Source organism: Tachypleus tridentatus, chromosome 10 (assembly GCF_004210375.1).
Source record: "Tachypleus tridentatus isolate NWPU-2018 chromosome 10, ASM421037v1, whole genome shotgun sequence".
In the NCBI taxonomy this organism is placed as follows: Eukaryota; Metazoa; Arthropoda; class Merostomata; order Xiphosura; family Limulidae; genus Tachypleus; species Tachypleus tridentatus.
This window is the reverse complement of record NC_134834.1, coordinates 11340918-11358517: the sequence shown is the minus strand read 5'-3', so window position 1 is coordinate 11358517 and position 17600 is coordinate 11340918. Positions and strand designations below refer to the sequence as shown.

Here is a 17600-nt window from a genome sequence, read left to right as displayed (position 1 = left end):
GCATATACGTCAGTTACTGTGACATATTAACATCCATAACTTATTATATATAATGTCCGATATTGTGACATACATTAACATCCATAACTTATTCTATATAATGTCAGTTACTGTGACATATTAACATCCATAACTTTATTTATATATAATGTCAGTTACTGTGACATTATTAACATCCATAACTTATTATATATAATGTCTGATACTGTGACATATTAACATCCATAATCCTATTATAAATAATGTCTGTTACTGTGACATATTAACATCCATAACTTATTCTATATAACGTCAGTTACTGTGACATATTAACATCCATAACTTATTGTATATATAACGTCAGCTACTGTGACATATTAAATATCCATAACTTATTCTATATAACGCCGATACTGTGACATATTAACATCCATAACTTATACCGTATAACGTCAGTTACTGTACATATTAACATCCATAACTTATTACGGTATATAAATCCGTCCTATATACTGTGACATATTAACATCCATAACTTATTGTATATAACGTCAGTTACTGTGACATATTAACATCCATAACTTATTATATATAATGTCAGTTACCGTGACATATTAACATCCATAACTTATTATATATAATGTCAGATACTGTGACATATTAACATCCATAACTTATTATATATAATGTCGCTACTGTGACATATTAACATCCATAACTTATTGTATATAACGTCAGTTACTGTGACATATTAACATCCATAACTTATTATATATAATGTCTGATACTGTGACATATTAACATCCATAACTTATTCTATATAATGTCAGTTACTGTGACATATCCAATACATCCATAACTTATTCTATATAACGTCAGTTACTGTGACATATTAACATCCATAACTTATTATATATAATCGCGTCCGCCTATGTGACATATTAACATCCATAACCTATTGCATATATAACGTCTGATACTGTGACATATTAACATCCATAACTTATTCTATATAATGTCAGTTACTGTGACATATTAACATCCATAACTTATTTTATATGTCAATGTGACATACATTAACATATCCATAACTTATTAGTATATACTCTGTCTGATACTGTGACATATTAACATCCATAACTTATTCTATATAATGTCAGTTACTGTGACATATTAACATCCATAACTTATTCTATATAATACCGTCAGTTACTGTGACATATTAACATCCATAACTTATTCTATATAATGTCAGTTACTGTGACATATTAACATCCATAACTTATTGTATATAACGTCTGTTACTGTGACATATTAACATCCATAACTTATTATATATAACGTCAGTTACTGTGACATATTCAATATCCATAACTTATTCTATATAAATTGTCTGGATACTGTGACATATTAACATCCATAACTTATTCCCATATAATGTCAGTTACTGTGACATATTAACATCCATAACTTATTATATATAACGTCAAGTTACTGTGACATATTAACATCCATAACTTATTGTATATAACGTCTCGATACTGTGACATATTAACATCCATAACTTATTATATATAATGTCAGATACTGTGACATATTAACATCCATAACTTATTATATAATGTCAGTTACTGTGATATATTAACATCCATAACTTATTATATATAATGTCAGTTACTGTGACATATTAACATCCATAACTTATTATATATAATGTCGCATACTGTGACATATTAACATCCATAACTTATTATATATATAACTGTCAGTTACTGTGACATATTAACATCCATAACTTATTATATATAATGTCAGATACTGTGACATATTAACATCCATAACTTATTCTATACAATGTCAGTTACTGTGACATATTAACATCCATAACTTATTTTATAATGTCAGTTACTGTGACATATTAACATCCATAACTTATTATATATACTGTCTGATACTGTGACATATTAACATCCATAACTTATTCTATATAATGTCAGTTACTGTGACATATTAACATCCATAACTTATTCTATATAATGTCAGTTACTGTGACATATTAACATCCATAACTTATTCTATATAATGTCAGTTACTGTGACATATTAACATCCATAACTTATTGTATATAATACGTCAGTTACTGTGACATATTAACATCCATAACTTATTATATATAATGTCAGTTACTGTGACATATTAACATCCATAACTTATTCTATATAATGTCAGTTACTGTGACATATTAACATCCATAACTTATTGTATATAATGTCAGTTACTGTGACATATTAACATCCATAACTTATTATATATAATGTCAGTTACTCTGATATATTAACATCCATAACTTATTATATATAACGTCTGATACTGTGACATATTAACATCCATAACTTATTGTATATAATGTCAGTTACTGTGACATATTAACATCCATAATTTATTTTATATAATGTCAGTTACTGTGACATATTATCATCCATAACTTATTCTATATAATGTCAGTTACTGTGACATATTAACATCCATAACTTATTATATATAATGTCTGATACTGTGACATATTAACATCCATAACTTATTCTATATAATGTCAGTTACTGTGACATATTAACATTCATAACTTATTTTATATGTCAGTTACTGTGACATATTAACATCCATAACTTATTATAAATAATGTCTGATACTGTGACATATTAACATCCATAACTTATTCTATATAATGTCAGTTACTGTGACATATTAACATCCATAACTTATTCTATATAATGCCAGTTACTGTGACATATTAACATCCATAACTTATTGTATATAATGTCAGTTACTGTGACATATTAACATCCATAACTTATTGTATATAATGTCAGTTACTGTGACATATTAACATCCATAACTTATTCTATATAATGTCAGTTACTGTGACATATTAACATCCATAACTTATTGTATATAATGTCAGTTACTGTGACATATTAACATCCATAACTTATTATATATAATGTCAGTTACTGTGACATATTAACATCCATAACTTATTATATATAACGTCAGTTACTGTGACATATTAACATCCATAACTTATTCTATATAATGTCAGTTACTGTGACATATTAACATTCATAACTTATTTTATATGTCAGTTACTGTGACATATTAACATCCATAACTTATTATATATAATGTCTGATACTGTGACATATTAACATCCATAACTTATTCTATATAATGTCAGTTACTGTGACATATTAACATCCATAACTTATTCTATATAATGTCAGTTACTGTGACATATTAACATCCATAACTTATTATATATAATGTCAGTTACTGTGACATATTAACATCCATAACTTATTGTATATAATGTCAGTTACTGTGACATATTAACATCCATAACTTATTATATATAATGTCAGTTACTGTGACATATTAACATCCATAACTTATTCTATATAATGTCAGTTACTGTGACATATTAACATCCATAACTTATTGTATATAATGTCAGTTACTGTGACATATTAACATCCATAACTTATTATATATAATGTCAGTTACTCTGACATATTAACATCCATAACTTATTATATATAACGTCTGATACTGTGACATATTAACATCCATAACTTATTATATATAACGTCTGATACTGTGACATATTAACATCCATAACTTATTCTATATTATGTCAGTTACTGTGACATATTAACATCCATAACTTATTGTATATAATGTCAGTTACTGTGACATATTAACATCCATAATTTATTTTATATAATGTCAGTTACTGTGACATATTAACATCCATAACTTATTCTATATAATGTCAGTTACTGTGACATATTAACATCCATAACTTATTATATATAATGTCTGATACTGTGACATATTAACATCCATAACTTATTCTATATAATGTCAGTTACTGTGACATATTAACATTCATAACTTATTTTATATGTCAGTTACTGTGACATATTAACATCCATAACTTATTATAAATAATGTCTGATACTGTGACATATTAACATCCATAACTTATTCTATATAATGTCAGTTACTGTGACATATTAACATCCATAACTTATTCTATATAATGCCAGTTACTGTGACATATTAACATCCATAACTTATTGTATATAATGTCAGTTACTGTGACATATTAACATCCATAACTTATTGTATATAATGTCAGTTACTGTGACATATTAACATCCATAACTTATTCTATATAATGTCAGTTACTGTGACATATTAACATCCATAACTTATTGTATATAATGTCAGTTACTGTGACATATTAACATCCATAACTTATTCTATATAATGTCAGTTACTGTGACATATTAACATCCATAACTTATTATATCTAACGTCAGTTACTGTGACATATTAACATCCATAACTTATTATATATAACGTCTGATACTGTGACATATTAACATTCATAACATATTTTATATGTCAGTTACTGTGACATATTAACATCCATAACTTATTATATATAATGTCTGATACTGTGACATATTAACATCCATAACTTATTCTATATAATGTCAGTTACTGTGACATATTAACATCCATAATTTATTCTATATAATGTCAGTTACTGTGACATATTAACATCCATAACTTATTATATATAACGTCTGATACTGTGACATATTAACATCCATAACTTATTCTATATAATGTCAGTTACTGTGACATATTAACATCCATAACTTATTATATATAATGTCAGTTACTGTGACATATTAACATCCATAACTTATTCTATATAATGTCAGTTACTGTGACATATTAACATCCATAACTTATTATATATAACGTCAGTTACTGTGACATATTAACATCCATAACTTATTATATATAACGTCAGTTACTGTGACATATTAACATCCATAACTTATTATATATAATGTCAGTTACTGTGACATATTAACATTCATAACATATTTTATATAATGTCTGATACTGTGACATATTAACATCCATAACTTATTCTATATAATGTCAGTTACTGTGACATATTAACATCCATAACTTATTCTATATAATGTCAGTTACTGTGACATATTAACATCCATAACTTATTGTATATAATGTCAGTTACTGTGACATATTAACATCCATAACTTATTATATATATGTCAGTTACTGTGACATATTAACATCCATAACTTATTATATATAATGTCAGTTACTGTGACATATTAACATCCATAACTTATTCTATATAATGTCAGTTACTGTGACATATTAACATCCATAACTTATTATATATAATGTCAGTTACTGTGACATATTAACATCCATAACTTATTATATATAACGTCTGATACTGTGACATATTAACATCCATAACTTATTCTATATAATGTCAGTTACTGTGACATATTAACATTCATAACTTATTTTATATGTCAGTTACTGTGACATATTAACATCCATAACTTATTATATATACTGTCTGATACTGTGACATATTAACATCCATAACTTATTCTATATAATGTCAGTTACTGTGACATATTAACATCCATAACTTATTCTATATAATGTCAGTTACTGTGACATATTAACATCCATAACTTATTCTATATAATGTCAGTTACTGTGACATATTAACATCCATAACTTATTGTATATAACGTGTCAGTTACTGTGACATATTAACATCCATAACTTATTATATATAATGTCAGTTACTGTGACATATTAACATCCATAACTTATTCTATATAATGTCAGTTACTGTGACATATTAACATCCATAACTTATTGTATATAATGTCAGTTACTGTGACATATTAACATCCATAACTTATTATATATAATGTCAGTTACTGTGACATATTAACATCCATAACTTATTATATATAACGTCTGATACTGTGACATATTAACATCCATAACCTATTATATATAACGTCTGATACTGTGACATATTAACATCCATAACTTATTCTATATTATGTCAGTTACTGTGACATATTAACATCCATAACTTATTCTATATAACGTCAGTTACTGTGACATATTAACATCCATAACTTATTGTATATAATGTCAGTTACTGTGACATATTAACATCCATAATTTATTTTATATAATGTCAGTTACTGTGACATATTAACATCCATAACTTATTCTATATAATGTCAGTTACTGTGACATATTAACATCCATAACTTATTATATATAATGTCTGATACTGTGACATATTAACATCCATAACTTATTCTATATAATGTCAGTTACTGTGACATATTAACATTCATAACTTATTTATATAATGTCAGTTACTGTGACATATTAACATCCATAACTTATTATATATAATGTCTGATACTGTGACATATTAACATCCATAACTTATTCTATATAATGTCAGTTACTGTGACATATTAACATCCATAACTTATTCTATATAATGCCAGTTACTGTGACATATTAACATCCATAACTTATTATATATAATGTCAGTTACTGTGACATATTAACATCCATAACTTATTGTATATAATGTCAGTTACTGTGACATATTAACATCCATAACTTATTGTATATAATGTCAGTTACTGTGACATATTAACATCCATAACTTATTCTATATAATGTCAGTTACTGTGACATATTAACATCCATAACTTATTATATATCTAACGTCAGTTACTGTGACATATTAACATCCATAACTTATTATATATAACGTCTGATACTGTGACATATTAACATTCATAACATATTTTATATGTCAGTTACTGTGACATATTAACATCCATAACTTATTATATATAATGTCTGATACTGTGACATATTAACATCCATAACTTATTCTATATAATGTCAGTTACTGTGACATATTAACATCCATAACTTATTCTATATAATGTCAGTTACTGTGACATATTAACATCCATAACTTATTATATATAACGTCAGTTACTGTGACATATTAACATCCATAACTTATTATATATAATGTCAGTTACTGTGACATATTAACATCCATAACTTATTCTATATAATGTCAGTTACTGTGACATATTAACATCCATAACTTATTGTATATAATGTCAGTTACTGTGACATATTAACATCCATAACTTATTATATATAATGTCAGTTACTACATATTAACATCCATAACTTATTATATATAACGTCTGATACTGTGACATATTAACATCCATAACTTATTATATATAACGTCTGATACTGTGACATATTAACATCCATAACTTATTCTATATTATGTCAGTTACTGTGACATATTAACATCCATATTCTATATAATGTCAGTTACTGTGACATATGTATATAATGTCAGTTACTGTGACATATTAACATCCATAATTTATTTTATATAATGTCAGTTACTGTGACATATTAACATCCATAACTTATTCTATATAATGTCAGTTACTGTGACATATTAACATCCATAACTTATTATATATAATGTCTGATACTGTGACATATTAACATCCATAACTTATTCTATATAATGTCAGTTACTGTGACATATTAACATTCATAACTTATTTTATATGTCAGTTACTGTGACATATTAACATCCATAACTTATTATAAATAATGTCTGATACTGTGACATATTAACATCCATAACTTATTCTATATAATGTCAGTTACTGTGACATATTAACATCCATAACTTATTCTATATAATGCCAGTTACTGTGACATATTAACATCCATAACTTATTGTATATAATGTCAGTTTCTGTGACATATTAACATCCATAACTTATATATAATGTCAGTTACTGTGACATATTAACATCCATAACTTATTCTATATAATGTCAGTTACTGTGACATATTAACATCCATAACTTATTGTATATAATGTCAGTTACTGTGACATATTAACATCCATAACTTATTCTATATAATGTCAGTTACTGTGACATATTAACATCCATAACTTATTATATATAACGTCAGTTACTGTGACATATTAACATCCATAACTTATTATATATAACGTCTGATACTGTGACATATTAACATCCATAACTTATTTATATATATGTCAGTTACTGTGACATATTAACATCCATAACTTATTAGTTACTATATAACATCCATAACTTATTATATATAATGTCTGATACTGTGACATATTAACATCCATAACTTATTCTATATAATGTCAGTTACTGTGACATATTAACATCCATAATTTATTCTATATAATGTCAGTTACTGTGACATATTAACATCCATAACTTATTATATATAACGTCTGATACTGTGACATATTAACATCCATAACTTATTATATATAATGTCAGTTACTGTGACATATTAACATCCATAACTTATTATATATAATGTCAGTTACTGTGACATATTAACATCCATAACTTATTCTATATAATGTCAGTTACTGTGACATATTAACATCCATAACTTATTGTATATAATGTCAGTTACTGTGACATATTAACATCCATAACTTATTATATATAATGTCAGTTACTGTGACATATTAACATCCATAACTTATTATATATAACGTCTGATACTGTGACATATTAACATCCATAACTTATTATATATAACGTCTGATACTGTGACATATTAACATCCATAACTTATTCTATATAATGTCAGTTACTGTGACATATTAACATCCATAACTTATTGTATATAATGTCAGTTACTGTGACATATTAACATCCATAATTTATTTTATATAATGTCAGTTACTGTGACATATTAACATCCATAACTTATTCTATATAATGTCAGTTACTGTGACATATTAACATCCATAACTTATTATATATAATGTCAGTTACTGTGACATATTAACATCCATAACTTATTCTATATAATGTCAGTTACTGTGACATATTAACATCCATAACTTATTATATATAACGTCAGTTACTGTGACATATTAACATCCATAACTTATTATATATAACGTCTGATACTGTGACATATTAACATCCATAACTTATTCTATATAATGTCAGTTACTGTGACATATTAACATCCATAACTTATTCTATATAACGTCAGTTACTGTGACATATTAACATCCATAACTTATTGTATATAATGTCAATTACTGTGACATATTAACATCCATAACTTATTCTATATAATGTCAGTTACTGTGACATATTAACATCCATAACTTATTATATATAATGTCAGTTACTGTGACATATTAACATCCATAACTTATTATATATAATGTCTGATACTGTGACATATTAACATCCATAACTTATTCTATATAATGTCAGTTACTGTGACATATTAACATCCATAACTTATTCTATATAATGTCAGTTACTGTGACATATTAACATCCATAACTTATTATATATAATGTCAGTTACTGTGACATATTAACATCCATAACTTATTATATATAACGTCAGTTACTGTGACATATTAACATCCATAACTTATTATATATAATGTCTGATACTGTGACATATTAACATCCATAACTTATTCTATATAATGTCAGTTACTGTGACATATTAACATCCATAACTTATTCTATATAATGTCAGTTACTGTGACATATTAACATCCATAACTTATTGTATATAATGTCAGTTACTGTGACATATTAACATCCATAACTTATTATATATAATGTCAGTTACTGTGACATATTAACATCCATAACTTATTGTATATAATGTCAGTTACTGTGACATATTAACATCCATAACTTATTATATATAATGTCAGTTACTGTGACATATTAACATCCATAACTTATTATATATAATGTCAGTTACTGTGACATATTAACATCCATAACTTATTCTATATAATGTCAGTTACTGTGACATATTAACATCCATAACTTATTCTATATAACGTCAGTTACTGTGACATATTAACATCCATAACTTATTCTATATAATGTCAGTTACTGTGACATATTAACATCCATAATTTATTTTATATAATGTCAGTTACTGTGACATATTAACATCCATAACTTATTATATATAACGTCAGTTACTGTGACATATTAACATCCATAACTTATTATATATAACGTCTGATACTGTGACATATTAACATCCATAACTTATTATATATAATGTCAGTTACTGTGACATATTAACATCCATAACTTATTCTATATAATGTCAGTTACTGTGACATATTAACATCCATAACTTATTCTATATAATGTCAGTTACTGTGACATATTAACATCCATAACTTATTATATATAACGTCAGTTACTGTGACATATTAACATCCATAACTTATTATATATAATGTCAGATACTGTGACATATTAACATCCATAACTTATTTATATAATGTCAGTTACTGTGACATATTAACATCCATAACTTATTATATATAATGTCTGATACTGTGACATATTAACATCCATAACTTATTCTATATAATGTCAGTTACTGTGACATATTAACATCCATAATTTATTCTATATAATGTCAGTTACTGTGACATATTAACATCCATAACTTATTATATATAATGTCAGTTACTGTGACATATTAACATCCATAACTTATTCTATATAATGTCAGTTACTGTGACATATTAACATCCATAACTTATTCTATATAATGTCAGTTACTGTGACATATTAACATCCATAACTTATTCTATATAATGTCAGTTACTGTGACATATTAACATCCATAACTTATTATATATAACGTCAGTTACTGTGACATATTAACATCCATAACTTATTATATATAATGTCAGTTACTGTGACATATTAACATCCATAACTTATTATATATAATGTCAGTTACTGTGACATATTAACATCCATAACTTATTATATATAATGTCTGATACTGTGACATATTAACATCCATAACTTATTCTATATAATGTCAGTTACTGTGACATATTAACATCCATAACTTATTCTATATAATGTCAGTTACTGTGACATATTAACATCCATAACTTATTCTATATAATGTCAGTTACTGTGACATATTAACATCCATAACTTATTATATATAATGTCAGTTACTGTGACATATTAACATCCATAACTTATTATATATAATGTCAGTTACTGTGACATATTAACATCCATAACTTATTCTATATAATGTCAGTTACTGTGACATATTAACATCCATAACTTATTATATATAATGTCAGTTACTGTGACATATTAACATCCATAACTTATTCTATATATAACGTCTGATACTGTGACATATTAACATCCATAACTTATTCTATATAATGTCAGTTACTGTGACATATTAACATCCATAACTTATTCTATATAACGTCAGTTACTGTAACATATTAACATCCATAACTTATTCTATATAATGTCAGTTACTGTGACATATTAACATCCATAACTTATTATATATGTCAGTTACTGTGACATATTAACATCCATAACTTATTCTATATAATGTCAGTTACTGTGACATATTAACATCCATAACTTATTCTATATAATGTCATATTAACATTACTTATGACATATTAACATCCATAACTTATTATATATAATGTCAGTTACTGTGACATATTAACATCCATAACTTATTCTATATAATGTCAGTTACTGTGACATATTAACATCCATAACTTATTATATATAATGTCAGTTACTGTGACATATTAACATCCATAACTTATTATATATAATGTCAGTTACTGTGACATATTAACATCCATAACTTATTATATATATCATATATTAACATCCATAACTTATTCTATATAATGTCAGTTACTGTGACATATTAACATCCATAACTTATTCTATATAATGTCAGTTACTGTGACATATTAACATCCATAACTTATTCTATATAATGTCAGTTACTGTGACATATTAACATCCATAACTTATTATATATAATGTCAGTTACTGTGACATATTAACATCCATAACTTATTCTATATAATGTCAGTTACTGTGACATATTAACATCCATAACTTATTCTATATAATGTCAGTTACTGTGACATATTAACATCCATAACTTATTATATATAATGTCAGTTACTGTGACATATTAACATCCATAACTTATTATATATAATGTCAGTTACTGTGACATATTAACATCCATAACTTATTCTATATAATGTCAGTTACTGTGACATATTAACATCCATAACTTATTCTATATAATGTCAGTTACTGTGACATATTAACATCCATAACTTATTCTATATAATGTCAGTTACTGTGACATATTAACATCCATAACTTATTATATATAATGTCAGTTACTGTGACATATTAACATCCATAACTTATTCTATATAATGTCAGTTACTGTGACATATTAACATCCATAACTTATTATATATAATGTCAGTTACTGTGACATATTAACATCCATAACTTATTCTATATAATGTCAGTTACTGTGACATATTAACATCCATAACTTATTATATATAACGTCAGTTACTGTGACATATTAACATCCATAACTTATTATATATAACGTCTGATACTGTGACATATTAACATCCATAACTTATTCTATATAATGTCAGTTACTGTGACATATTAACATCCATAACTTATTCTATATAATGTCAGTTACTGTGACATATTAACATCCATAACTTATTCTATATAATGTCAGTTACTGTGACATATTAACATCCATAACTTATTATATATAACGTCAGTTACTGTGACATATTAACATCCTGTGATAACTAACATCCATTTATATATAATGTCAGTTACTGTGACATATTAACATCCATAACTTATTCTATATAACAGTCTGTGACATATTAACATCCATAACTTATTCTATATAATGTCAGTTACTGTGACATATTAACATCCATAACTTATTATATATAATGTCAGTTGTGACACTGTGACTGTGATATAACATCCATAACTTATTCTATATAACGTCAGTTACTGTGACATATTAACATCCATAACTTATTCTATATAATGTCAGTTACTGTGACATATTAACATCCATAACTTATTCTATATAATGTCAGTTACTGTGACATATTAACATCCATAACTTATTAACTATATAATGTCAGTTACTGTGACATATTAACATCCATAACTTATTATATATAATGTCAGTTACTGTGACATATTAACATCCATAACTTATTCTATATAATGTCAGTTACTGTGACATATTAACATCCATAACTTATTCTATATAATGTCAGTTACTGTGACATATTAACATCCATAACTTATTATATATAACGTCAGTTACTGTGACATATTAACATCCATAACTTATTATATATAACGTCTGATACTGTGACATATTAACATCCATAACTTATTCTATATAATGTCAGTTACTGTGACATATTAACATCCATAACTTATTCTATATAATGTCAGTTACTGTGACATATTAACATCCATAACTTATTCTATATAATGTCAGTTACTGTGACATATTAACATCCATAACTTATTTATATAATGTCAGTTACTGTGACATATTAACATCCATAACTTATTATATATATAATGTCTGATACTGTGACATATTAACATCCATAACTTATTCTATATAATGTCAGTTACTGTGACATATTAACATCCATAACTTATTCTATATAATGTCAGTTACTGTGACATATTAACATCCATAACTTATTCTATATAACGTCAGTTACTGTGACATATTAACATCCATAACTTATTCTATATAACGTCAGTTACTGTGACATATTAACATCCATAACTTATTCTATATAATGTCAGTTACTGTGACATATTAACATCCATAACTTATTCTATATAATGTCAGTTACTGTGACATATTAACATCCATAACTTATTATATATAACGTCAGTTACTGTGACATATTAACATCCATAACTTATTATATATAATGTCAGTTACTGTGACATATTAACATTCATAACATATTTTATATGTCAGTTACTGTGACATATTAACATCCATAACTTATTATATATAATGTCTGATACTGTGACATATTAACATCCATAACTTATTCTATATAATGTCAGTTACTGTGACATATTAACATCCATAACTTATTGTATATAATGTCAGTTACTGTGACATATTAACATCCATAACTTATTGTATATAATGTCAGTTACTGTGACATATTAACATCCATAACTTATTATATATAATGTCAGTTACTGTGACATATTAACATCCATAACTTATTCTATATAATGTCAGTTACTGTGACATATTAACATCCATAACTTATTATATATAACGTCAGTTACTGTGACATATTAACATCCATAACTTATTATATATAACGTCTGATACTGTGACATATTAACATCCATAACTTATTCTATATAATGTCAGTTACTGTGACATATTAACATCCATAACTTATTCTATATAACGTCAGTTACTGTGACATATTAACATCCATAACTTATTGTATATAATGTCAGTTACTGTGACATATTAACATCCATAATTTATTCTATATAATGTCAGTTACTGTGACATATTAACATCCATAACTTATTATATATAACGTCAGTTACTGTGACATATTAACATCCATAACTTATTATATATAACGTCTGATACTGTGACATATTAACATCCATAACTTATTCTATATAATGTCAGTTACTGTGACATATTAACATCCATAACTTATTCTATATAATGTCAGTTACTGTGACATATTAACATCCATAACTTATTCTATATAATGTCAGTTACTGTGACATATTAACATCCATAACTTAATATATATAACGTCAGTTACTGTGACATATTAACATCCATAACTTATTATATATAATGTCTGATACTGTGACATATTAACATCCATAACTTATTCTATATAATGTCAGTTACTGTGACATATTAACATCCATAACTTATTCTATATAATGTCAGTTACTGTGACATATTAACATCCATAACTTATTGTATATAATGTCAGTTACTGTGACATATTAACATCCATAACTTATTATATATAATGTCAGTTACTGTGACATATTAACATCCATGACTTATTGTATATAATGTCAGTTACTGTGACATATTAACATCCATAACTTATTATATATAGTGTCAGTTACTGTGACATATTAACATCCATGACTTATTCTATATAATGTCAGTTACTGTGACATATTAACATCCATAACTTATTCTATATAATGTCAGTTACTGTGACATATTAACATCCATAACTTATTCTATATAACGTCAGTTACTGTGACATATTAACATCCATAACTTATTCTATATAATGTCAGTTACTGTGACATATTAACATCCATAATTTATTTTATATAATGTCAGTTACTGTGACATATTAACATCCATAACTTATTATATATAACGTCAGTTACTGTGACATATTAACATCCATAACTTATTATATATAACGTCTGATACTGTGACATATTAACATCCATAACTTATTCTATATAATGTCAGTTACTGTGACATATTAACATCCATAACTTATTCTATATAATGTCAGTTACTGTGACATATTAACATCCATAACTTATTTTATATGTCAGTTACTGTGACATATTAACATCCATAACTTATTATATATAATGTCTGATACTGTGACATATTAACATCCATAACTTATTCTATATAATGTCAGTTACTGTGACATATTAACATCCATAACTTATTCTATATAATGTCAGTTACTGTGACATATTAACATCCATAACTTATTATATATAATGTCTGATACTGTGACATATTAACATCCATAACTTATTCTATATAATGTCAGTTACTGTGACATATTAACATCCATAACTTATTTTATATGTCAGTTACTGTGACATATTAACATCCATAACTTATTATAAATAATGTCTGATACTGTGACATATTAACATCCATAACTTATTCTATATAATGTCAGTTACTGTGACATATTATCATCCATAACTTATTCTATATAATGTCAGTTACTGTGACATATTAACATCCATAACTTATTCTATATAATGTCAGTTACTGTGACATATTAACATCCATAACTTATTGTATATAATGTTAGTTACTGTGACATATTAACATCCATAACTTATTATATATAATGTCAGTTACTGTGACATATTAACATCCATAACTTATTCTATATAATGTCAGTTACTGTGACATATTAACATCCATAACTTATTGTATATAATGTCAGTTACTGTGACATATTAACATCCATAACTTATTATATATAATGTCTGATACTGTGACATATTAACATCCATAACTTATTCTATATAACGTCAGTTACTGTGACATATTAACATCCATAACTTATTCTATATAATGTCAGTTACTGTGACATATTAACATCCATAACTTATTATATATAATGTCTGATACTGTGACATATTAACATCCATGACTTATTCTATATAATGTCAGTTACTGTGACATATTAACATCCATGACTTATTCTATATAATGTCAGTTACTGTGACATATTAACATCCATGACTTATTCTATATAATGTCAGTTACTGTGACATATTAACATTCATAACTTATTATATATAACGTCTGATACCGACATATTAACATCCATAACTTATTCTATATAATGTCAGTTACTGTGACATATTAACATCCATAACTTATTGTATATAACGTCAGTTACTGTGACATATTAACATCCATAACTTTTTTTATGTAATGTTGGAGTTAGTTGTTTGAATTTTCTGTGGTTTGGTTTGTTTTAAACTTCGCGCAAAGCTGCACGAGGGCTATCTGCGTATATTTTTTTAAAAATTGATTCAAATCGTTATGGAAATCAAACTAGATAATACTTTACTAACACACCACAGGGGTGAGCTAGTGTCGTCTTGCTAATTCCTCTAGCCAGTCTCATTTTGCCGACAGAGGTCTCTGTTGTTGTTGATAGGATACCAGCGAGAGAAACAAGTGTTTTGAAATAACATTTTCTTTTGTTAAGAGTTTTATCTCCTGTAGATTTCTATTTGATTTCAATGAGAGAGAGAGAAACATGAGTTTCGATCTAAAACCATATTGGTTTAGTTGTTCTCGGTTGGTTTGTTGTGAATTTCGCGCTTGCCGTCCCTAATTTAGCAGTGTAAGTGTAGAGGTAAGGCAGCTAGTCATCATCACCCACCGCCAACTCTTGGGCTACTCGAGGGCTATCTGCACTAGCCGTCCCTAATTTAGCAGTGTAAGCGTAGAAGTAAGGCAGCTAGTCATCGCCACCCACCGCCAACTATAAGGCTACTTTTTTAGTGACGAATAGTGGGATTGACCGTCACATTATAACGCCCCCACGGCTGAAAGGATGAGTATGTTTGACGTAACGGTGATTCGAACCCGCGAACTTCAGATTACGAGTCGTTTGCCTTAACCACCTTGTTATGCCGGGTTCTATTAGTTTTTGTTACTTGGTTCACGCCTATCACACAGCTGTGCAATTTTCTGAGAGCGTTTACTGAGACAGGACGCCATTTTGTGTTGCAGTTATTGGAGTTAGGTTGGCTTCTCTGCCACGACTTGAAGTAGCGAAACTTTTAACATAAGTAATAGATTCTCAGCATCTGCTGAGCTCGGTTTTTTCGAAACAGTTTTTTTTTCTCTTCT

The 17600-nt window shown here is 26.5% G+C and overlaps 1 protein-coding gene across 1 annotated transcript in view; it reads left to right on the top strand.

Moving 5' to 3' along the window:
* LOC143228746 (pre-B-cell leukemia transcription factor 1-like) overlaps nt 1-17600 on the top strand; it is a 272600-nt gene that overhangs the window by 158678 nt on the left and 96322 nt on the right. The gene's annotated exons all lie outside the window — the stretch shown is intronic.